The 25,082-nt window shown below is 35.0% G+C and overlaps 1 protein-coding gene across 5 annotated transcripts in view; it reads right to left on the reverse strand.

Annotated features, from left to right (window-relative positions):
* Window positions 1-25,082, reverse strand: part of LOC140170431 (kelch-like protein 20) — a 187,237-nt gene that overhangs the window by 115,287 nt on the left and 46,868 nt on the right. The window lies entirely within an intron of this gene.

The following is a 25,082-nucleotide window of genomic DNA, read 5'->3' on the forward strand; positions in this document are numbered from 1 at the left end:
TTTGTAAGCTTTCTGGAACGACCTGAAAGGTTATTATCTTGTTCTTGCACGGTAAGCCAATATCCCATTGTGTTTTGTTTTATAATAATAATGATTAATGATTGAATTAAACAAATAACACGTAGGCTTGTAATCTTGTTGGAAACGCTGTGTTCTGTTGAAATAAAATAAAAACACTGATTTGCTGTTGGTGTTTAAAATGGGACCAAGTTTCAAAAAGTGAGCCGAGGTGGGTTTTTTAAACTTGCTGATTTCTTTACGTTGTCAACGTTTTTTGGTAGATTTCTTTTCTTTTTTATGAATGTAGCCAAGCAGCTCCAAGCATGGAAAGTCATCAGGTTAGGATGTGCTCCATAAAACAAATAAAACGAAAAATAGATGTTTGAAGTTGCAATTCTGGATTCATGACAATAAATAATTAAACAAAACTTTATCAGTCGTTTATTTTTAAAACTTGCTTGTCACACGTGACTGTAATGTTAAGAGGCGTACACAATGATCAATATACATTTTAATATATTTTAATTATTCAAGGCAACGTAAATATGTAAAGAAAATGTAAATATGAACAACACACACCCAATGTTGACAATGCCAGAGAGACACAGAGAGTAAGTCCGATTTAGGCCTACTTCAAGTCGGAACTGGTAAATGCGCATTATATTTAAGCCTATACTACGGAAGCGTCTAAATGCCCCGAGTAGGCAATATAATCGTGTTTTAATGCTTGTGGTTCTTTGTAGCCCTGCGGGGCAACCTAGTCCGATATTCCTATTAAGCGGCGGTTGTCGGCGATCTTTCGTGGTTTGTGGTTTACATCAAGCCCTGCCCTCTATCGGGAGCTAATTTATAGTTTAAGCTTGTTGGATATCCATATTTCGTGATTTCTGGTTTTGTAGCCATGTGGTGCAATCTAGTTGCATATCCAAATTTCGCTGTTTGTGGTTCTTTATAGCCCTGCGGGGCAATCTAGTTGGATATCAATATTGAGCTGCAGTTGTTGTTGATCTTTCGCGGTTTGTGGTCTTAATTTGTTGGTTATCCATATTTCGCGGTTTGTGGTTCTTTATAATCTGGCTTGTTGGATATCCATATTTCGTGGCTTGTGGTTTTTTGAAGCACTGTGGGGCAATAGTTGCATATCGAAATTCCGCGGTTTGTGGTTATTTATAGCCCAGCGGGCAATCTAGTTGGATATCAATATTGAGCGGCAGTTGTTGTTGATCATTCGCTGTTTGTGGTCTTAATTTGTTGGATATCCATATTTCGCGGTTTGTGGTTCTTTATAATCGATAGGCCTGTGGGAAATCTGGTTGGATATCCAAATTGCGCGGTTTGTGGTTCTTTGTAGCCCTGCGGGGCAATCTAGTTGGATATCCCTATTAAGCGGCGGTTGTCGGCGATCTTTCGCGGTTTGTGATTCTAATTTCCCTTATCAAGCCCTGCCCTCTATCGGGAGCTAATTTATAGTTTAAGCTTGTTGGATATCCATATTTCGTGGTGTGTGATTCTTTATAGCCTTGCAGCGCAATCTAGTATATATCCAAATTTCGCGGTTTGTGGTTCTTTATAGCCCTGTGGGGAAATCTAGTTGGATAACAATATTCAGCGGCAGTTGTTGGCGATCTTTCGCTGTTTGTGATTTTAATTTGTGACAATTTATAATATTTATTTCAAATATAATTTCAGTCTGAGCTGTGAACAGAGCCCCTGATAAATGTGTTTTAAATGACGAAGATATCATGATAGTCAGGCATGGTGAAAGCATCTGGATGGTGAAAGTAGGCCCTAGGCCTAGGCCTAAATGTGAATAAAAAATCAAACATGTTTGTTTGATGAAAAAAAAAATAATATCACAATAGCAATGGATGTTCGAAATGGTGTTATTCTTGATTTATGACAATAAATTGGTTAATAAAACATTTAAAAAAAAGGTGGTGGGAAGTTTCGAACTTGGGCAAAACTTCATAAGTGGATTAGAAGTCCATGGCCTTAACCACTTCGCCACGGGGACGTCCCAATATAACGACGTGTGAAAGTGGAGTATTTATTAATATGAATGTATGCTGTGGTCCGGAAAGAATAAAAGAATTGTGAAAAACTTGATTTTTTTGGCGAATGGGATCCAGAATTTGTATGTAGGGTATCCAGGAAAATGCTAGGGTATATTTTGAAAGTGAATCTCAAAAAGTAGTGCGACAGTGACAGCCATGTATGGCTGTAGCGGTGACGAAAGATTCTGGATATCAGTATGATTAGCTATGATTTTACACTAATTTTGGCTATAAAATACCGCGTGAAATAATACAACAATGTTTGTTTATTATCAAACAATCGGATTGACTGTAAGATTGGTGTAACTTTTTGAATTAATGAGTTATTAAAATATTACACTTTGGACAGTAAATAAGATTTAGCATGGTTTTAGATATCTTTTGTACCCAGAGAAAAATATCACAGAACAATAGCGTTTTGTTTCGTGTAAATATAGTCCGCGGTGCATCTGTTTATTCTTCTTTATCAGTCGTTTTTTTTAAAACTTGCTGGTCATGCTACCGCTTGACTCTAATAGAATAGAAATAAAGGGTGTAGCATTATCCTTTACACTCAAATAATGTGTCCTCGGCAGTAAAAGCGTTTAAATAATGGGTGCACGCATTTACGATTTTTACTACCTCGGACACATTATTTGGGTGTAAAGGATACTGCATTGCCTTTTATTTCTTAAATATCGACTTCTAATTTTAGGCCCTGTCCCTGATACTTATCGCTTGTCATTTTAAAGACATTTCTTGTTTGCTAAGACTGGCATCGGTTCGGCAATCACTATTTGTTGTGACGTTGGCGGCGTCCTTCAATCTTAATTCCATAATCCGTTTCGGTTGGAAGCTTTAGCGAGACTATTCTTTAAAAGAATTTTGAAAACTCATTTTTCGCAAATGTTCATTTTATTCAGCTGTTACTATTTCACATTGAAGTAAATACTAAATAGCAAACAAAAGTTCTTATCGCCATATTTATTTCTGCACCTCAAATTTTACCAAAACATATCACAGATGAAATATGAGATAACGATCAAATATCATTTTTTCCGCTAGAAGTAATCTCACTGTTTTAAATAATTGATCTAGATTGTGCTATTCCATCTAAACCCCATACACCCCCTATGGAGGATACGTTCTTATTCTAAGTGTGAATTTCAGTGGGGTTACCTAAAATGGGTGACACCATTTGAACTCTACGCCCCATGTGTGGGATATTAAGGTCATGTCTTCCATAGGGTGTGTGTGGATTAAACTGGAATAGCCCGTTGTATTATACATGACTGTACATCAAGTTAGACCGATGTTAAATGCACGCGTATGCCATGTCTATGAATACATTTGAAAGAGTGTGCAAAATATTTTTTAAAAATATGACGAGCGGGATGTTTTCAAGTTTTGTATACGTATAGTTTATTTTTTCTTCCAAATAAGAACATATTGAGAACATTTTTATCATTATTTTAGTTTGTTTTTGTGCCTTAATGCATTTGCAGATTGCGTTTTGATACTGGTAATGTATTATCCTGAATATTAATTCTTTTTAAAATTTCAGCTAAGAGAGTAGAGTGTTGATAAAAACTTCTCCCAATCGTGTAATGCAATGTAAATTTTTATAAATGTGTAGATGTTGCACAAATTTCAGCACGCTATAATGTTCATTTAAATGCTTAAATCATACGAGTCACCTTATATAAAATGGCGTATAAATGATGGCATGAGCATAGACATGTAGGATTAAAAAAAGGAGGTAGCTCCCCATTGCTGTACACATTGAGATTTTATTAGAAAGGATATGCAGTACTGTTGTTCATGGGCCCTGATTGATGAGCGAGGCTACCAAATCACACAGGTAAATTATCTACCATGCAGCTCCAATCTGTAGTTTGGTACCGTGATTAACAAAATGTACACTGGAGTCCGATATACATGCGAACCTGAATATGTTATTAATTTTTGATTTTTTTTTTTTTTAATATAGATATAATATTTGGAATCTACATGAAAAATGGATTTTAATGAGTACAAACATGCCTAGTATTGGTTCAGTATTTGTTTTAATTGACAAGATATTTTCACACGACCGATATTTGCTATTTGATATTTGTCTTACATACATGTAACAGGAGCCTCTTGCTTGAAGCATCCCCGCCGCTGCCCTATCTCATTCGAGACTCCACGAATCATCAAAATGTAAATTGAATGAAAATATAAAGAAATAAAGAAGCCAGAGTTATTATAATTTGGGTTTGATGTAAATAATGTATTGCAGTTGACACAACCGATTGATCACGACGGTGGAATAATTGTAACCATTTCAAGTGCATAATGAACTGGTAGGGCATAAGATGTGATTTAGGCACACTGGTTCGTGGGTATATGTTGCAACGGAACAAAAATAAGATTTGATTTAGGCAAATCGCCGAACTACAAAAAAGGCTAAATATCGGGCTAAATATGTGACGTAAGATATGAAATTTGATACATATATATCTGTTTTTATGTATGTTATGAATAAATGTGAAATGATGAAACTTAAAACTATATATTTTGAAATGAGGAAAATTTAACTATAGCCTATATTGACGTTTTGCTTTTCAAAGTTTTATATCACCAAATTGTTGCAATTTGGCTGATAATCAGTCGAAGAAATGATTAAGGTAGCTAAAAGGGGTAAAATATGTTTAGTGTCATCTGCCTATTATCTATATGGAACAATGTTTATGTAAAACAACATATTACTCGAATTTTATTTTTTCATTTTTATTGCGTGTATCTTTGAAGTTCACGTGAGCTTTTGGCATCTAAAGTGTGATATTAAAGTAGAAAAGGTTCTTTTTCAGATCCAATTATTCTGGTACTTACTCAGAAATATTTCAATTCCTATCAGGAATCTTGATCACTCTGTTGTGGTGTTTCTAGATGTTTGATGAAACGGCAACACTGTTTGGTCTTGATGACGTTTCCAAACTTCCTGGTTGCCGTTTGTTGATGAGTTGATCGTAGATCTTGTCTAGTTTGTAAGCCCCCTCGTCTTTGTTCATGGTGTTATGCCCCCTACTTATCCAGATTGCCTCCTTCAGCCAGCGTGTTGTTTTGTCTGCTTCTTGGTCAACGATCTGTGCCTCCTCCCACCCAAGTACGTGATTTTTTGCTGCTACATGTTCTGCTATTGCTGATTTATGAATTTCTGATGTTGAGGCTTTTCTTTGAGCCCTAGTAAAGCTTTTTCTGAGTAAGTACCAGAATAATTGGATCTGAAAAAGAACCTTTTCTACTTTAATTGAACTATGAACGATCCTGATGAATCTGTTTCAAGAGTTAAAGTGTGATAGCTGGAGTGAAAGCTATTCGACTGCAAGAGAGAATTCAGTTCAAACATTTAACAGATAGTTATGTCTGCATATAAAATATATGTTAATTAACGAAGGTAAATAATCGAGTATACAAAAGACAATTAACTATGTAAACCAGCCTTGAATCTTAAAATGCTAACCCATATATTTACAGAACACGTGATATGTCAACATGGGGGGACCGGGCATGTAACCTGTCAGTAATTGGTGCATTACGGTGACACCGTAGTCAATATTGTGTGCATTTCTTTACCAATTTACAACATTAACAATACATGAGCCAAGTTCATTATGTCTATTATTTTCACACGAGGACACGAATACGAACACACAAACAAATATGCCGCCATAATTGAAGGCCAAGTAAGGTGTCAAATATTCTCGTGATACCTGTTACGCATTTTCTTCGTATTTATGATGGACAGCAAATCATAATTCGACATTTATTATGAAAGCCCCATATCAAATTAGTATAGATTTTTCATAGTATATAGTATATAGTATCCCGTGGCCTTGCTAGAGGGTGTTTTTACTCTCTTCAACAGGTACAACAGGGAAAATTCGCTACACTTACGACACCTGTATGACCTCATACAAGGGCCGAGTAAGAGTTCAGTGTGAGGAATTATTCATAACCGATCGATAGCACGCCACACGTTGTAGATCGCAAACCGACGAATTCATCATAGGTTTGTGTTACTATTAATTATAAAAACGTGAATTTAGTGTCACCCCCGACATTACTTTCAGATTCGCTTCGTAAGGTAGGTAGAGTCATTTGAATATAGGCTATTTTGTACACATTTCTATGGGACAGGCATAGAGCCTAAAGATGTGTGTACTGGATTTGATCATTTTGCTGAACATGTTCATTAGGACTGTTATAGAGACAAATGTCATAGTTCTTGTCCAATTAAAACAGCACTTACTGTTCTCGAAAAAGACCACATCATGGAGGAGGCTACGATTTTAGGCAAAGAGGCAGATAAATACAAACGATGGATCAAAGAAGTAGTGAAAACCAGGCAACAAGGCACTGACGATAGTTCTGAAAAAGAAACCAACTGGCAACCGCGTTACCGAGCAACACCAAGTTGTAAACAGAAGGTCGTCACAACAACATCAGTGTTGAGAAAGAAATCTCACAGGTTTCGAAACGTCCACAGTAAGTGCTATTTAATTGGACAAGAACGATGAAATTTGTCTCTATGGATTTGAGCACATTATTTGAAAAGCACTGTGAATTCATTTTGCCGAATGTATACCAAATTTTGTCTGTTATTCATCATTATAGTGATATCCTTGTAATGACGTATTTGTCTGGTAGAAGGTATCAGAGCATAACAACACCTGCAACACATCACTAAAAATGGCCACAATTAAATAAAACGACTGCGCGGTGCCAGAAGTGAGTAAGTGAAATAGCTGCCATGTGCAGCTGTCATGTATAGATGAGTACAATACACTGTGTGTAAATTGCCAAATGTTCACAGGGCAGCCATTGCACTAATCCACTTCTGTCATTGAACAGTTGAAAAATCGTTCTCTATGCATACTTATTATGATAATATTGACAAACTCACAAAATATGTATTTTTGAATATAATTGTTGTTCATTTTGTCGTACTGATTTCATCAACGTATATGTACCTAAATTGTATACCTTGTAAAACAATGCAATAACACTTTATATTGCAGTTTGGCATTCTGATTGATATGCCGTATATCATGTCATTTTCAAAGCTTATTACGGAGCTAGCTCAAGAAGCATAAAATTGTAACAAAGGCGGGAAGAAAAGCATTACATATGACTTGAAATTGTCTTTAAATCGTCAAATTTGTCATTCCTGACATATCAAATCAATTAAGATATATATTTTTCCCAATCGTCAGGCTTAAACAGTTATCACCATCGTGAGGTCAGTCGCCCATGTTGTTTGCAGGCAAATCCGCACATTGTTCCGTCGTTCAGGTGTGCCAGGCATTCCACACGGGAGTTTCTCACCGAGACACAAAACCCAGGGGTACTTGAAATATTAACAACGCTAAGCACTGCCATATTAAAATTCTTTTACCTTTTTATAATATGATATGAAAGATACATTAACGTTCTTTTATCATATGATCGCTTAGTAAAAGGGTTGTAAGAATGAGACATATCAAATGTCAGCTAGTAGGTTTAAATTCCATTTTTGATTTAGATTTACGATTGTGTAGTTCTTTCAATAATGATTTTGAATTCACTTGTAAGTGAACTGTATAAATAGGAGAATTTTATCATTATTACCATCATTATCATTGTCATCGTCATCATCATCATCATCATCATCATCATCATCATCATCATCATCATCATCATCATCATCATCATCATCATCATCATCATCATCATCGCCATCATAATTGAAATGATTTGGAATGAAGTAATCAAGGCGAAAATACGTTGCATAAGTCTAGAATTATAGAAGACATTTTTACCAGACTTTATGGAGTACCACAGTCAGGAACAGACATAGACACACTCCCGAGCACACATAAAATTATATTATGAATTTATCTTAATGTCGCACATATAATCTTAACTGGATCATATATAACAGCTAAATTATTTATGTCAAGAATTCAGATTGATAGCAGTAGTTAGGATCCTGTTAACGTGAAACCATGTCATGCTTCATTTATCAGATCGGCCACGGAGACACAAATTACATGCATTCAATTTTATCACATACGTTTAATTCCAGTAACAAACTGCGCTACCAAAAGGAATTTCAACCTAAGGCTCAATTTCGCACTAAAACGTTAATTCCAAGTAACAATTTGAGCTACCAAAGGGATTCCAACTTACAATTTAAGGCCCAATTTCTCACTAAACCAAATCTAAGTTAACCTCATCCCTAAGGGAACGAATGTTTAGATATCCATACCGCAACGCCCTCTTTAAAGTTAATAATATACCTAATTTTTTGGTCACCCTGTAGGGGGAACTTGCAATGTAATTAAGGGGGTTAATAACCTAAGTTATCTAATATTATGAGTAGGTTTGGTGGTTTTCGCTAGCGGCTTATACTTTTACTGAATGCACCTACTCGTATGCAACGGATGCATTTGGAAATGGAGGCCCATCGTATGCAGGGGATCGATTTCGTCTGTCTGGTGTTTTTCTTACTGATTAGTGTCAACGTATGCTATGATACTGAAAATCTAGCTTATCGATAATATATAAAGTACTAGTTGCAAATTTGGGGATAAGTGGTAAGTAAGAAAGAATGCCATGAGTGAGAATTATGGTGGAAACATTGCCATGAAATATTCAAGTTGGAAATTTGACATAAAGACATTTTTAGGTGATGGTTATATATATAGGTTATATATAGGTTAAATAGAATGTTAAACTATCTTGAAACCATTGACCAATCACTTTTCATATAGTCATGTAAATATCATGAGTAATTTAATTTGATCATTTAAATTTGTTTACATTTAAAGCTATTTGAATCACAATAACAAAGTCAGTCAGATCTATTTATAGATCAGGGAATCCCAGATTGCACAATGTGCTGTATTGCATCATATGAAAAATCTCTTTTGCTTAATGTGGGTATGATGGGAAGGATGAGCTATTAATATAATGTGGACGTTCCGGTTGGTGTTGGTATAATAACATAATATAAACATGATTTCGTGGCAGATTTATGAGAGTGTTTCGAATGTCAGCTGTATAGGACTGTAGCTATATATATATCGTCGGTCGCAGCACATAGTGGCGTAGAGTGATTTTCCCAATTTTCCGTTTCACATAGTGGCGTATAGATTTAGAGCTAGCTATTATCCTATAATAGTTATTCCTTGTTAACAATTAAAGATACAGTTTAATAGTTTGAACCTTACACTTCAATTTCAAACGGAATCGGGCCACTGAGAGATAACAGTGGAGGAGTATCGACTCCATTACTAGTAGCATATCCTTCAAAAAGGTTTTGCTCGGAGACGTATTTTGTCCTTCACGTACGCCACTATGTGTTGCGACCGACGATATGTGTGTTCTCAAATAAGAGCACTTCAAAACCAGTCAATCGTTTTGCTACTTTTCCAGCGGGCCAGAACGAAGGAAATTCAAAGTACGTCAAAGTGCACATCTTTCTCAAAAAGGTAATATATTCCTGTGTCGACTTGCTGAAGTATTGTGTATGAAACAATACATCTATCAATGTAAATGGAAACAAAGTGGATGAATGCCTGTTCCTGAAGAAAGTGAATGAATGGTGAAAGCAGCATCGTTTTGGAAATTATCATCCGTGCAATGATTTTGTACGCAAAGAATATATATTACGCACGTCAACAGTGTATTAGAGTACATTTACTTCATATTTCACACTTATCATTGACCATAATGAATATGATGGATAAGTTTGAAACAGGATATACATCAGTCGTCCGGATCAATGAGTACAACAGAACAATTAACAACAACAAGAAGACTACCAGATAAGTAAACATTGTATAATTATCAATTCAATGATTGTATGTATCACGTCTATACACGGCTGTTTGATGTATATAGAATTGCTTCATTATTAACTAAATGCAAACTATAGATTGCGCTATTTATTCTAAATCATATTTCTTTATTTGCAAGGGTTAGGTGATTAATACCGCCATTCAAACAGCTGGAATTTGTGAAACAAGCAACAAGGAAATTTTATAAACATATTTCATCAAACAATAAAAGGAATTATTAGTATTAAAAGCTTGAGAGGGTAATTTCCAGTAAATAAATAGCGCCACCAATTTTGCACTTAATACAAACATTTTATATCCAAAAAAGCTTATAAAAATACTATAAAAGTGAATAATTTTGTAAAAGAGGGGAAATTAAAGTTGGGAACGACTCAAAAGCATCTGTATACATTAGCACGATATCACTTTTAGCTGTTTAAGCCTACAATTTGGTTAAACATGATGTTTTGTTTGAAAAACTAATAAATAATCCCATCAAACAACCGTGTATATGCAAGAACATTTTCCAATCATATTTTACTAAAACAAACAGTGTGTTTACGTGATATTGCAATACGTCCATTTTTACGACAAATTATGATGTTTATTGTTTAGTAGAAACTACAACAAACAAACAAACACAATTTTACTTCCACCCAAATATGTTTCGTTTTACTCGTAATGTGTAAAACATTTGGTACTTAAAGTGTTTGTTGTGTCAGGGCGCTTCATGAGATTATTATTGTTCTTTTCGTTTTAATCCTTTTAATCCATTCGGTTTTTATAGTGGAAACCATTGAAGGTTGCTCTTACAAAAACCAATACCGGGCCTCGCAAAACTAACTCTACATTAACACACTTCCTCTCTCTTACATTGACTTTGTTATTCGTTGACATTACTAAGTGCTGTCCAAGTGAATTCGTAAACAGGTGCGTTCTACATGTAGAGAACTATAAGCAACGCTACAAGGTTAAATCGTTGATATTGAGGCCATTTTAAAGATTTGTGTTTTTGCATTTTGTTTACCTTAGTTTAAAGACGCAACCTGCACATGGTAGTGTGATTCTTGTATTCAAATCTACCAAAGTAGATTTTCACCGCATCCCAGAATACACCATGTATTGTACATGCCACTTGTTTGGAATTTGACCGTTTTCATCCATACCTAACCATGACATATCGTTTATACACACATGAGTGCATAGATTTGTGCATCTAATGGATTTGTGCATCTATCAGGACCTACCCTAACCCTTTTGCTATGATATAGAGGCCGGTCGAGTGCAGATCCGTCGGAAACCCTAACCCTAACCCTAACCATTGAAATAAATGCTAATCTCATCGTGACATCATCCAAGTAGCAAAGTTCATTTCCCATTGAAAAGCGTTATCCGACGGATCTGCAGTCGACCATTCTGTATAATAATGCGTCCGATACATCAGTGAACATCAAAAGAGAAGTTAGATTAATCTCCGCCCAAGGATCTCCATGTCATAAAAGGACTGGTTCCCATTTTTTATTTCAAATTTCTTTACCATACTTTCACGAGCTCTTAATTTTTGAACACTTGTAATGAGTACATGAGACCAACAGTTACTCATAAATAACATTTAAAACCAAAGAGTACCAGTGATATTGCTGCTGTAAAGCCCTCCTTTGTGTGCATGATCAATGGGAACTTGCATGCATCAGGAACCAGTTTAAGTGTGTTTTCCAAAAACCGATGCGTTGTGGTGTTGTGGTGTTAATCTTCTTTGGATCTTAGATTATATAGACACACCATCCACATACGTTATCAAAATATTTTCTATTCTAATTGTATGGGAACTAACATGCATCGGGAACCAGTTTATGTGTGTCTTGCATGCATCAGGACTGAACCAGTTTAAGTGTGTGTTGCAAAAGCATGATGCATTGTGGTGATGCGGTGATAATCTTCTTTGGATCTTAGATTTAATAGACACATCATCCACATATGTTATCAAAATGTTTTCTATTCTAATGGTATCTATTGTTTGTTCTTCCTACCCTTTGTCCCCCATGTCTATGTGGAATAGTCCATGTCTTTAATGTTTATATGTGTATGTTGTTTTGTCACTTTGCTTTTCATAAAGAGGCCACTACAAACTTTGAACATAAGCCACAATCTGAGAAACAGTTTTAAACTGCATGGAAAAATCTTTCAAGAATATAGAAGGATATAAACAAGTTTAAACTGTATTCTTTTAAGAATACAGAAGGATATAAAGAAGTGTGATTAAGCATATAGAAGGATATATAAACAAGGATATAAACAAATGTGATTAAGAATATAAAAGGGTATAAACAAGTGTGATTAAAATTACGCTTGTTTGTATCCTTCTATATTCTTGGCTGCCATTTTGACATTTATCGTTTTTATCTGAATGGAAACTATAATAGTGTGCATTTTGCTGGTAGCAGTGCTTCGTAAATTTCCATTTATATTGAATATACAGAAGTAGTGGTACTAACATATTTATACGATATGATGGTGCTAAAAATATATTGCATCACCAAATAATAAGCTATTATTACATGCAGTCATATAGTTCTCAACATAAAACAGTTATATTTTATGAGTCACGAACCACGTAATTATTCCAAAAAGGGATAAGTATCCTTGTAGTCCTATATTTCAATTAAAAAAAAACATTCTTGTTTTGTATATCATTAACCAAAGGCTTTATCATGAACCTCTGAATCATTACTTGTCGCATTGGAACTCAATTCAATGTATGTTTCATGTTGATATGCAAATTTCTTGTCAGGACTGACTCAAAAGCCATAATGTACAATATTTTACATGTATTATGAAATTAATTAATTTTTTCAAACCTGACTTTTTGGCATATTTGTAATGTTTGCACAGGTCCCAACATACACCTAAATAGAACCAGCTAAATTTGTTGTGTGTGCCAGGTCAATTTGGACATAATGTCACATTCACACATTTTAATGTCTGAATATAACAATTAAAAGTCCTATCAATGGACCCTAGGTTAAACGGTAACATAGCCAGTGAGGTTTCGTTCGCTTAACCTTGTCATCTCGGCTGAAAATGGACAGAAATCTTTCTTGCCTGCCTGTCATTACTAATAGTATTTCAACATTTTGAGTAAAGAATGAAAAAAAATCGCTGAAAATCATGCATAATCAAACACCAGATGTAAAAATTATGGTTTCATTTAAATACGTTATGGCGAACGGTTGCTCTTACTCTATTTCCATAGGGAATGAGAATTTATAGTAACGAACGTTAAAAGCCAGGGCTTACAAATATTGAAATCCAATGCATATTACAAAACCTGCATTTGAATTCAAAAATAATAACGATTCGACCTAACAAGAAATGTTGTTTTTCTATTCTGCCACGTGTTTGTTTATGCGGGTGGTTATGTATTCCAATTTCAAGTTGCTTTATCCCGCTCCATGACGTGTCGACTGCTGACGACTAGTTTAAAAAAAAATTAAAAAAAGATCAGAATTTTACATTGTCATGACCATATTTGGAATCAGCATGAAAAATGCATTAAAATGAGTACAAATAAGCCTAGTATTGGTTCAGTGGTTCTTAAGATTGCTCTTGATATTTTGAGAAAATAATCTCAGAACTTGGATTTTTTATGTTGAAGCTAGTAACAAGCACACAGTTTGACAGAGGATATTGACCTTATATTTCTGACTCGTAAAATATGCTAACGCCCGTCTTGGAATAATTCAACGGGTTAAAAAGATATTAAAGGATAAGATTATAATGCTGCTTAGTTGATTATAAATTTTCTGTTTTTTGTCTTTTGTACATTTTCATAAATGTATTCTTCATCATTATTCCGTAATGTTTGGTTCAAACTAACATAATCTGAAACGTAACCTGCTAAAAAGGTGTTTACAATTTTACGTAACTGCTTTTACTATCATACGAGCCTAGCAACTGCAGTTTAAAAATAACACAACTTGTAAGTTAGGTCAAAACACGGCAATCAGCGCTATGTAAATAAAATAAAAGCAATTTAAAAATAAAATCAGAAAATAGATGTAGAAGTTAAAAAAATCCCAATTCCAATAAAATATAATATTCAGGAGGGACATAAACCAATAAATATTGGACAAAACAATGGACTTAAGTGTGGAGGAAGAAGATGGCGATTATAGCGTTAACAATACTACCATGTTGATGTAATCAGTGTAGAGATAACGGCAGCTATTCCAGTTGAAATCCACACTCCCTATGGAAGACTTGACCTTAATCGCCCACACAAGGAGTGTGAATTGGACTACCTAAATGAGTGTTTCTATTTGAAATCTACACCCCCTGTGTGAGAGATTAAGGTCATGTCTTCCATACGGGGTGTAAGGATTTCAACTGGAATACCTACGACCTAAATGAGTGTTTCCATTTGAAATCTACACCCCCTGTGTGGGAGATTAAGGTCATGTCTTCCATACGGGGTGTAAGGATTTCAACTGGAATACCCCATTCGCATCGCAACCTGACCTACATCTCGATATAATATTTTCCAGAATTCGTTGAATTTGCAAGTACAATTTCTTCCGTTTTTCAAGTGAAAGAAGTACAAATACGAGTAGATTTGAATATATTTTGTATTTATTTACCGCTATTTTATCCAGAGGATAAAAGGCGCTGTTATTTTTAATATGATGGATAACCCGATCATATCACTTCCAACTATACTTAAATGGTGAATTTATCGCCTTCTTCTCGCTCTTTCTCTATATATATTTATCTGGCTCTTATCTGACTGTTAGCTGCACGTACATTATAAATATTACAAGGTTCGTTATATCTTATAATATTATCCTGACTCTAACCCTATAAACCCTTACAATAACCCTTGCCTAACCCTTCTCTAACCCTAACCCTAGTCCTAACCCGAACCCTAACCCTAGCTCTAACCCGAACCCTAGTCCTAATCATAACCCTAACTCTAACCATCGCCCGAACCCTAGTCCTAATCATAACCCTAACTCTAACCATCGGCCTAACCCTAGTCCTAATCCTAACCACAGCGAACCTAAATACTCGACATAGCGAATCTTATTTTCATATTCGACATAACGAACCTGATTTTGGACTTAAACTAGGAGCCACAACATGTTCATCTGCCAAGGCACAGTTCTTAACCCCAAATACATTATCAGATTCATTGAATGGCCTTTGAGAATTTGGGTACAAAAACTTATACTCTGAAACTTGAAGTTAAATTTTGCACTATGATTGTTTATTTGAGGTTATTGAACTATGCCATTGGGATTAGGCCATTGTGGTCCATAGTGTTAGCGAATCTCGGTCAGGCCTCCGACAACTACAGGTATGTTTCTGTACACATGACTTTATATATACGAATGTATAGCTGTTGTTCTCCCCTATCCAGTGATACCAAAATAAGTACAAACATTCCTCACATAATGTCGCTATGACGTCATAATGTGAGCGCACCCTTGTGGAGAATTCTGGCTATGTATAAAAGTATTCTACTAAAATTCTGGAAACATTCGATTTTAAAAGCCAGAATTTTCTCTTAAATATAAAAGGAAATGGCTATTGCAAACTAACATGTAAAAAGTCAATATATCTTATCAATAATGTTACAAGAGCGAAATGAAAATCACGGATTTTATTGTAGAAACATATGGTAGGCCTCACCATCCCCTCTATGGTCATCTTTAATGGCCGGTTCTATCCCTGGGAAAGGTGTGCTGGGGTAAAAATGTTATCACTAAAATGAGCGCAAAGGATGGATCTACGATTAGCTTAAGTCGTTTGGGCGTAAAGACGCGCATATCCCGGGGGCGCATATTTTGTAAGGATGAAAAACCTTAAGAGGGCAAACCACCTTCGTAGTTCTGGGGTTAACTTGAGTACAAACATGCCAAGTAGTGGTGTGATAATTATTAGCATTATAGGTAAAATACTCAAATAATCATTTCTGTTTTTTCGTGAGAAGTAATAGCTCGTTTGTTGACAAGTCGTCAGCGTATTGATTGTACGTAAAATTACACTTGATGTTTGTATTAGCCAGGTCAGTTGCTTACTATATTTATCTTTTTTTAGCAACAATTCGTGTAAAATAGAAATGAAATTGCACAAATTGAATTCCTGTAGGAGTATTATTCCCACATGTTATATAAATTAAATAAAGACAGGTCAAATTTAAGTCTTGTTTGAAAAAAAAAATTGCTACATTTGGGATAATATCTTAATCATCAAAGTAGATAACAGAGATATTTCTACGATAATAATTTTTTAATATTAAGCACGTGACCTGTATGAAGTAAAATAATCAAAGAAAAGTCACATATACCAACATTGCTGCCTAATATGCGTAATAAAGATATGAAAATAACTATGATCGATGTTGGAAAATATAAATTCAATATAAAGACTTTCCGTAAAAAATTGGTGACATTGTATTCTTAGCTCATTTGATATGTAAATTTTATGTAGCGCCAGGTGTTTGAATAAATTATACGAGTAAACATGTTTTGCCTTGTTTTAATGGCATGAATATAATACTGGTATGGTCATTGACGTTATTAGAAAATAACCTATATTTTATGATCCAAGATTCATTTACATATATGTCGTCCTGCCCGTATATTTAATATATTATTTGTTTTATTATTTTGACTTGTCCGAGCATGTCTAGAATAAAACCTTCACTATACATTCCCAATGCGATAGTCCAAAAACCTTTATTATACAATGAGGATGGCTCAAAAAGTGACCCCAAGTTGTGAGATATAAGATGTTGTAGCCAACATATTGAAAGCGTCATTCTATCTTTAGCGTACAAACATATTTATATGATACATAGATGAGTGTGAGTTCAGCCATCTTGTTTTTGGAAGTGCTTTAAAGATTTATCCTGCGATATATTTAAAATTCCGATTCTGGGTTTAATATCAGAGTGTGAAATACCCTGAAGACACGGATAACCTATGTACTGATGCATTATCAAAAGCAATAAAAACAAAGGCACATGATGGAAAATAAAATCCGTTGTTGCTATCAGTCAAATCGACTCAACAGTAAGAAAGTTGTATCTGTCTACAGATACTATGTCTGCCATGTGTAGAATTTAAATTTTCAGACACAGCTTTAGGGCCTGAATTTTCGAACTACATGTATATGAATTAGGGCGTCATTAATGCTCAAACATCAGCAAAACTATATGCAATTTTAATGTTTGACAGTAATAGAATACTAGTAATCATGGTAATTCACAGCACCAGTACAATCATGTAAAAATACACCAAGACCACCCCAAGCTGACACCTTAGAGAATACGGGTCCAGTTTTCCAAATACTTCACATTAATGGTGTGTCCACTCATGCGATGTCGAACATGGAATATATTATTTCGCTGTCGAAGTGACGTAATAATCGGATTTTAAAACTACCTTAGCAATAGGTTAAAACAATGTTTGAATATATCACGCTGCACTAGTGCGTTGACGCGGTACCTCTGCATTGAACCATAGATGTTAAAGAGCAGGGAATCACTCGCACCTGTAAGATTAGTATCTTTAAAAAGAGTGGTATAGTATTCAATCTATGATTGCAGACATACCCAGGTGATGAGGAGTGCAACCTGCTTGTAGTGCAACGCGATATATTCAAAAATTGTTTAAACCTATTGCTATGGTAGTTAATCCGATGATTACATCACTACGTCAGCGAATAATTTTAATGAAAATTAGCCCTTTGAAATATGCCACAATTTCACAATTGAGAATACTATTTTTGGTTGCAGCTTTTAAAATTTTGTCTTTAAATAAAGATATATAACTGTCCAATTTGGTTGAAAATGGATCTGGTCATCATGTAACACTTGAAAATAAAAGTAAGGTATGTAGGTACCGTAAAGCCTTGCTTAAATCTTGTCATAAGCAAGATACGTTTAGCTACATGTGTAATACGCATGGCGTTACTCTCCCATCACAAGGCAGCCATTGGATGATTTCACAGATATGTTTGTCACACTTCCATGACATAAATCGAAGCACCATCCTTCATATCTTACTTTTGAAATACCAACATTATCCTTAAGCAAAATGTCTCTTTTGCTCCACGTAATCCGATGCTACCTCATATCTGACTTAACCATGGTTCACGGGTTATGTCTGGTGGTCTCTTGATAATGTAGACAAGGTGGGATGCGATGTTATCTTATTAGTTTCTTTAAGTTTAATATCATCCGGGTAGATCACTTGGACACGATGTCCAGGTATGCCCTAGTGACCGATAAGCAGGTCAGCTAGCCTGGGACAACAATGCTTCTCATTTACATAGATCGAATCATATAATGCATCCCGTACTGTGGGATGGTGTTTGAATGGATAAGTAGTATGGCGAGTTCAATACTGATATTATATTGGCCCTATGAAATATACCACCACTTCTCAATTGAGTATGTTAAAGATATTTCAATACAGTAGTAGGTCTAATATAGTAAGTTAAATATAGAAAAACTTACAAAACGATAAAAAAGAAACAAAGGAGAAAGAATGAACAAAAGAAAGTAAGAAAGAAAGAAAGAAAGAAAGAAAGAGAGAAAAAAGAAAGAAAGAAAGAAGAAAGAAAGAGAGAAAAAAGAAAGAAAGGAAAGAGAGAGAGAGAGAGAGAGAGAGAAAGAAAGAAAGAAAGAAAGAAAGAAAGAGAAAAAAAGAAAGAAAGGAAAAAGAAAGAGAGAGAGAGAGACAAAGAAAGAAAGAAAGAAAGAAAGAGAGAAGAAAGAAAGAAAGAAAGAATCAAGGAAATGAAGGACAATAATGAAAGATCTTGTAGAAGAAAAACTTACAAAGCGAAAAAAAAGAAACAAAGGAGAAAAAATGAACAAAGGAAAGAAAGAAAGAAAGAGAGAAAAAGAAAGAAAGAAAGAGAGAAAAAAGGAAGAAAGAAAAAAAAAAGAAAAAAAAAGAAAGAAAGAAAGAAAGAAAGAAAGAAAGAGAGAAAAATAAAGAAAGAAAGAAAGAAAGAGAGAAAACGGAAGAAAGAAAAAAGAAAGAGAGAAAAAATAAAGAAAGAAAGAGAGAAAAAAGAAAGAAAGAATCAAGGAAATGAAGGACAATAATGAAATATCTTGCAGGAGAACTTGTCTTACTTATAATGTTTTGTTTTCTCTCTTTATTCTTTGCTCCTTGATTCGCTTCCCTTAAATCGCCGCCCTGTTTGAAATGAAATGTCGCTACAGACTGTTGTTTGAAAGAGAATGCCAACATGAAACTCTAGCGATGTACTGCAAACCGAAAGAGTGACGATTTATACAATAAAAGCAAATGGACCAGACGAGTAAATTTTATTTGACTTTATCCGAGACGATGCGCTTTCTTATCTAATTATGGACTCTGAAGCTGACGAGACCAAAATAATACGTTGGCTTTTTAGAAGGATGGTTGCGATTGCCATGGAATGACATGTTAAAGAGACACTAGCAGAATTTGCATTTGATTTCAAATAAAGAGATAAGGCTAACTTTGATTTGATATTTTAAAAACCATTTTCACAGACATATAAAAACCAGACCAACAACAACTTAACAAGCAGAATATAATTTTACAGATTCAAATGATGTTCAAATTACTAAATGATAATATTTATATCGTTTCGACTCGAACAGAAGTAGCAAGTTCCCAATGTCCTTTTTCTTCTCCTTTTTCTATTTTTTTTTGTGTAAAATAATTTCATTTTATTGTTTTTAAATTTGGGGCTCCCTGGACCTTTGGCCTTGGTCTTGGATCATCTGGCCCTGTGATAAATCCGGCCCTAAATTGGTAGATTATGTAACACAAATGGATTTCATATTTATTAGGTAAGCATCTTTATCATGTAGCAGCTACGCGGTCTTTATAATAGCAAAATTACATTTTACATGTCTCATTGTAGCTATTGTGCAGTTAGAATATATTGGCTCAATATGTGAAACAAAATTAAATCGTAGAAAACTGTTTTATTGGAGGCGACAGCCCATGCCAAATTGATCCTTCACATCCAATTACTGTCGCAGCAAAATTAATCTTCTTGTCACACAGTATTTACTATTATGTTATTCTTACTCTATACGTGCATAAAAGGTATACCGTAGAGGATTTCGTTACATTTAACCTAATAAAATACTGGTAGTATTATATTATTTTTGTCCTTCTAAAAGAGTTATGAAAACAAATAAAGTAATTGAAAAATGTTTGCAAAATATGTCAAAGGTCAAAGAGAACAAAGACTACAATCTAGTGAAGACACACACTATATAGTGAAGAAAGTTAGAAATAACATCCGGAAATAGGCAATTCCAGTTGAAATCCACATGACACTCCATATGGAAGACATAGAATTATTACACAAGGGTATAGATTTCAAATGGAGTCACCCATATAGGTATTCCTATTTGAAATTCACACCCCCTGTAAATGAGGAAACTACAATCCAGGAAAAAACGGTTTGCACACTTTGCCTGTCTTTTGGTATATCTCTTCCCCGTGAGACCCTCCAACATTGAAAGATGGGGAGTGGGGAAGGCCTAGGGTGAGATATAGGGGGAGTCTGTACTTCACATATATTGCATTCATGTTTCACTCGCCTCTCTAATTTTGATAGGGCACGCATTTCCAATGTTTAGTGCAAGTGTGCCAACTATTTTTTTCCTGGATTGTAGCTAAGTCTAGCATAGCCTAATAATATGAAATGACACCCTGTATAATTGTATTAATATTATACGTCAAACCCGGTCGTTGCCACGGTATATGGATGCAGAGATCAACAACGCAAATAATCTAATGAAATTAATGTTTGCATGATCAATCTTTGATTTAGGTCACGAAAATACAATATCTCGTTTAACAAGATCACATCCGTTTTGAAAATATTGATATTAGATACCACCGAGGTTATGGAATTGAGGCCTGCTTAGAATCTAGAGTAAATCTACATCGCTGCGTAGACACTAAGGACCACAATGACCTCATCCCAATGGCATAGTATAATAACCTTAATTAAACAATCATAGTGTAAAATTTGACCTCAAGTTGCAGAGTATGAGTTTTTGTACCCAAATTTTCAAAGGTCATTCAATGAATGTACGAATGTATTAGGGTTATAGAACTGTGGCCTCATAGATGAGAATATAGTGGATCCTAGTGAGAGATGTGTGTTAAAATTCTCAAAATGTGCGTCACAACGTAAGCAACATTATGGGTAGATTATCTCTCTGCGCATGCGCGCTTACTCTGATGGGTCAAAAGTGACACCAATGGGTTTTTACCAGGCACCGGTTCTCCCTGAACTAGGAATTTCATGAATTTGGAGCCAGTTTTGTTTTCCTTCACTGCTTACGATTAGCAGAGAGTAACCGATTAACATTGGTATTGTAAGAATTTCAATGAACACAACGGTACTTTTTGGGATTGTAAGAAAATTCGATCAACACAACAATACACTTTAGTATTGTGAGGATTTTCGATCAACAAACAGTGGACTTTGATACGGAATTTTGATCAACACTGTAAGGAATTTGGATCAATTTGCCATTGTAATGCTAAAATCAATCGTTGACAGGTCAAAAGGTTCACGCTATCTGTGTTCGTGTAGTTTGGAACCACGGTCAAAATGATCACAACACAAAGTCAGTGGGATGATAATAGTTTTAAATAGGGGCTATAAATTAGAATTACTTTTGTTTCTGAAGAAAAGTTTATCCACAAATATAATATCTCGCTCTTCTTTGTGTGAAAAGTTGGGCTATTCTATATAAAATCTACCATACCCATGTGGAAAATTCAAAGAAAAGTGTTTCACAACTATAATTGTCAAGGGTTAATTATTTTCAAATTCACACTCCCCCCCTTCACTTCTTCCACAACTGGAGGAGTATTCCAAATGGAAGTTGCCCAATTGGCTATTCTATTTGAAATCCGTACTCCCCCTGTGAACGACTTCAGCTAAGTCTTCTACAGAGGGAATATGGATATCAAATGGACTAGCCCATTGAGATAACCTCCCAGCCAAATCTGTGCCGATCACTTTGACCTTTCAACGTGATAAGAGCGTATGTGTGCACATAAAAGATGTGGTTAAGAGATTGAAGAATAATTATGAAATATTCATACGTTGCATGCATTATTCCCTGCAGCCTCCAATAATTGCATTAATTTATAAGAAATTAATTTTGGATGCCAAATAAAATCAGATTTTTATTGAATATTCCAGATAGTATTTGTCCTTGAGCAAGCACTGGTCAAGATATATATTTAATACACTTGCAATCGAGCTGTGCGAAATATTAATAGCGTTGAAAAACGTATTTAAGGGTTTGAAAATTATATACCTTGACAAAATTGCTCAGTCCCCCTTTTAGCCGAATATTCATGTTGTGAATAAGTTTGTACCACAGGCTCTTCTTAACGCAATTGAATTTCAGTCGTAACACAAAATGTTTTTACATTTCAAAAGTAGCTCATACTGTTATCATGAGATCTACAGCTACAAGAAGAGAACATTAAATTGTAATTGTTGTCGTTGTGACGGTGTATTTTAATTTATACTAGGGCTACCGAGGTTCTGCGTCCAAGACAGTAATCATAAAGTAATATCATATTCAAAGAATCAACACTGCATTTAGTTGGTAGCATGAATTTCAATACTGCCTTCATGTTACTATCAATGTCGCGCACAAAACATGAAAGAAAAGAATCTTCTCAAAATAAATCGATAAATTTCCTGAAACTATGTGGTGTATTGATGTTATATCATGACAATACACCTGTTATGAGCGGCATGTTTATGCGTGTTATACCTTAACTTGATTTCCGTCCATCATGCTTCACAATGCACGACAATAGCCTCATCCCAATGGCATAGTTGAATAACCTCAAACAATCAGAGTGCAAAATTTGACCTCATGTTGAAGAGTATTAGTTTTTGTACTCAAATTTTCAAAGGTTATTCAATGAATGTGCAAATGTATCGGGGCTAAAGAACTGTACCGTAATAGATGAGCATGTTGAAGATCCTAGTGCTTCCTTTAACTCGAGTAGTTAAGACAAGGATGCCCCATCTGCAATAGCTGCCACGTGTCATATGTGTCGATTATGTACAATACAGAATGCAGAATTTGTCGACAAATATACATGGCAGCTATTGCAGACAGGGCCTTCTTATACCCTGAACCCTATCGGCGACGTTGTTAAGACAAAAGTGTTTTGACAATCTGTCTTTGATTCTGAAATTCAGTTCATACTCACTCGCTGAGAGATGAGCGACTGAGTTTTAACCAACCAGAATCTAGAACGACACAAAGGGTTCATCTTGTATTGGTTACACATCAAGCGCTCATCGCCTAGTGATTGACTGTATACTCAGCTTTAGGGAAGCAGCGACCTGTTTTCTTTTTTCACAATCATATCTGCTTTGTACTAGCATTGTTTTTCTTACTCCTACGTATTATATGAAAATATGACATAACATGCTGCTGATGCATGCAGTAGTTGACAATTAAAACATAGTTATGTATGGTTTTAAAGCTACATTTCACGAATTCATGTGTCATTCGCCTATGTATAATTTGACATTAATGTTTAGATGTTAGAGAAGTTTATTATTCAAGGTTGCTAATCATTGATTCTTAGGGCTGCTGAGGTTGTTACCCGAGAATATGTCTTACACTTCCCATGATGCATTTCTCCCATTTTATTTCATGTACGGATTATCTATCTAGTGTAACATGGATAGATAGGGACAAAAATGTACCTTAGTGAACAGAGCACATCCAGATCTTGCAAAATATATTTATTTTTTGATTATCGACCCATATTTAACCAGTCTAAGCTCAAAATGAAAACAAAGGGATCTATAATAAGTTATGGGAGTGTCATTTGAGAAAATGAGGCAATATATAATGTTGCAAAGGATTCTGGGAAGGGTAAAATTTATTCTCTGGTTGTTCCCCTTAAAATGATAAGACATTATATTGTGTTTTCATTGTATTTCCAGGCACAGATTGCTAAATATATCTGAAAGCGTTGACATTTTTATTAGAATTTAATATTGGCTGCGTGCTTTCTTGCATCTATATGTAAATTGATTCTGTGCGGTAAATGGCTATTTTATTTTAGAACCATGCATCCCCTATGGAAGACATGACCTTGCATACAAGGTCATGAAAGACATGACCTTCCATACAAGGATGACCTTCCATACAAGGTCATGAAAGACATGACCTTCCATACAAGGTCATGAAAGATATGACATTGTATGCGTTCCTGCTACTGGTCCATTTATGTTAAGACAATGTATGTTTTGTGTTTGCTTGTGTATATGCCAAAGTCGAAGCCAGTGTAAGCTTTTCTGGTACTGGTTCGCCAAGATATCCGTTTATGTTAAGTCATTGTAGGGAGTGTGAGTTTTAAATGGGGTTAACCGAATGGGTGACTCCACTTGAAATCTAATTGGAATAAACCAAAAGGATTAGATATCCAAAGGCGTTTCTTGGAACATTACAAAAAGAAGTTCAATCTGGTAGATTTACAGACAAATATTTACAGTAGAACAGAAATAATATGTTATATTTCATAAAAGATAATATCAGAAATATAATGTCGTGGGGATTTTTAAACCACAATTTAGTGATTTATTTGATGCATTAGTAAACGGCAACACTTTCAAGAAAAGCCAAAATGGACTGCCGGTTGACCACTAATCTACACAAAAGCTTGGGTAGGGCATCTAGTAATAGCCGTAATGTTGCCCATGGCATCTCGTTAAGATAAGTAAAAAGTAGTCTCCGTAAATTAGAAAGTGAATGGCTTGCATCTAAAATACCTGGCAACAGCGAGTATGGGGATGAAATGTACAGTTATTTTAAGACGCAATGATAACATTCTATAGTAAGAAGTCTACCTTTGTTACCTGTATCATTGGTCGCTGCGCGGAACAAGAAATGTACAAAATATATGTAACATTTAATTCTAGAAATACCGAACAACAGATTGTTGACGTACACAATTTACATTAAAAGGGCATTTCGTGATCCACAGCCTCATCCCCCCACTTTTCTCAAAAAAAGTTGAGATTTTTATATCACTGGAATCCTCTGGCTACATAATGTTTATGTACAAAATATTTCTTTTAGATTAATTCGTTTAGCAAA

This window comes from Amphiura filiformis, chromosome 14, assembly GCF_039555335.1.
Source record: "Amphiura filiformis chromosome 14, Afil_fr2py, whole genome shotgun sequence".
Taxonomy (NCBI): domain Eukaryota; kingdom Metazoa; phylum Echinodermata; class Ophiuroidea; order Amphilepidida; family Amphiuridae; genus Amphiura; species Amphiura filiformis.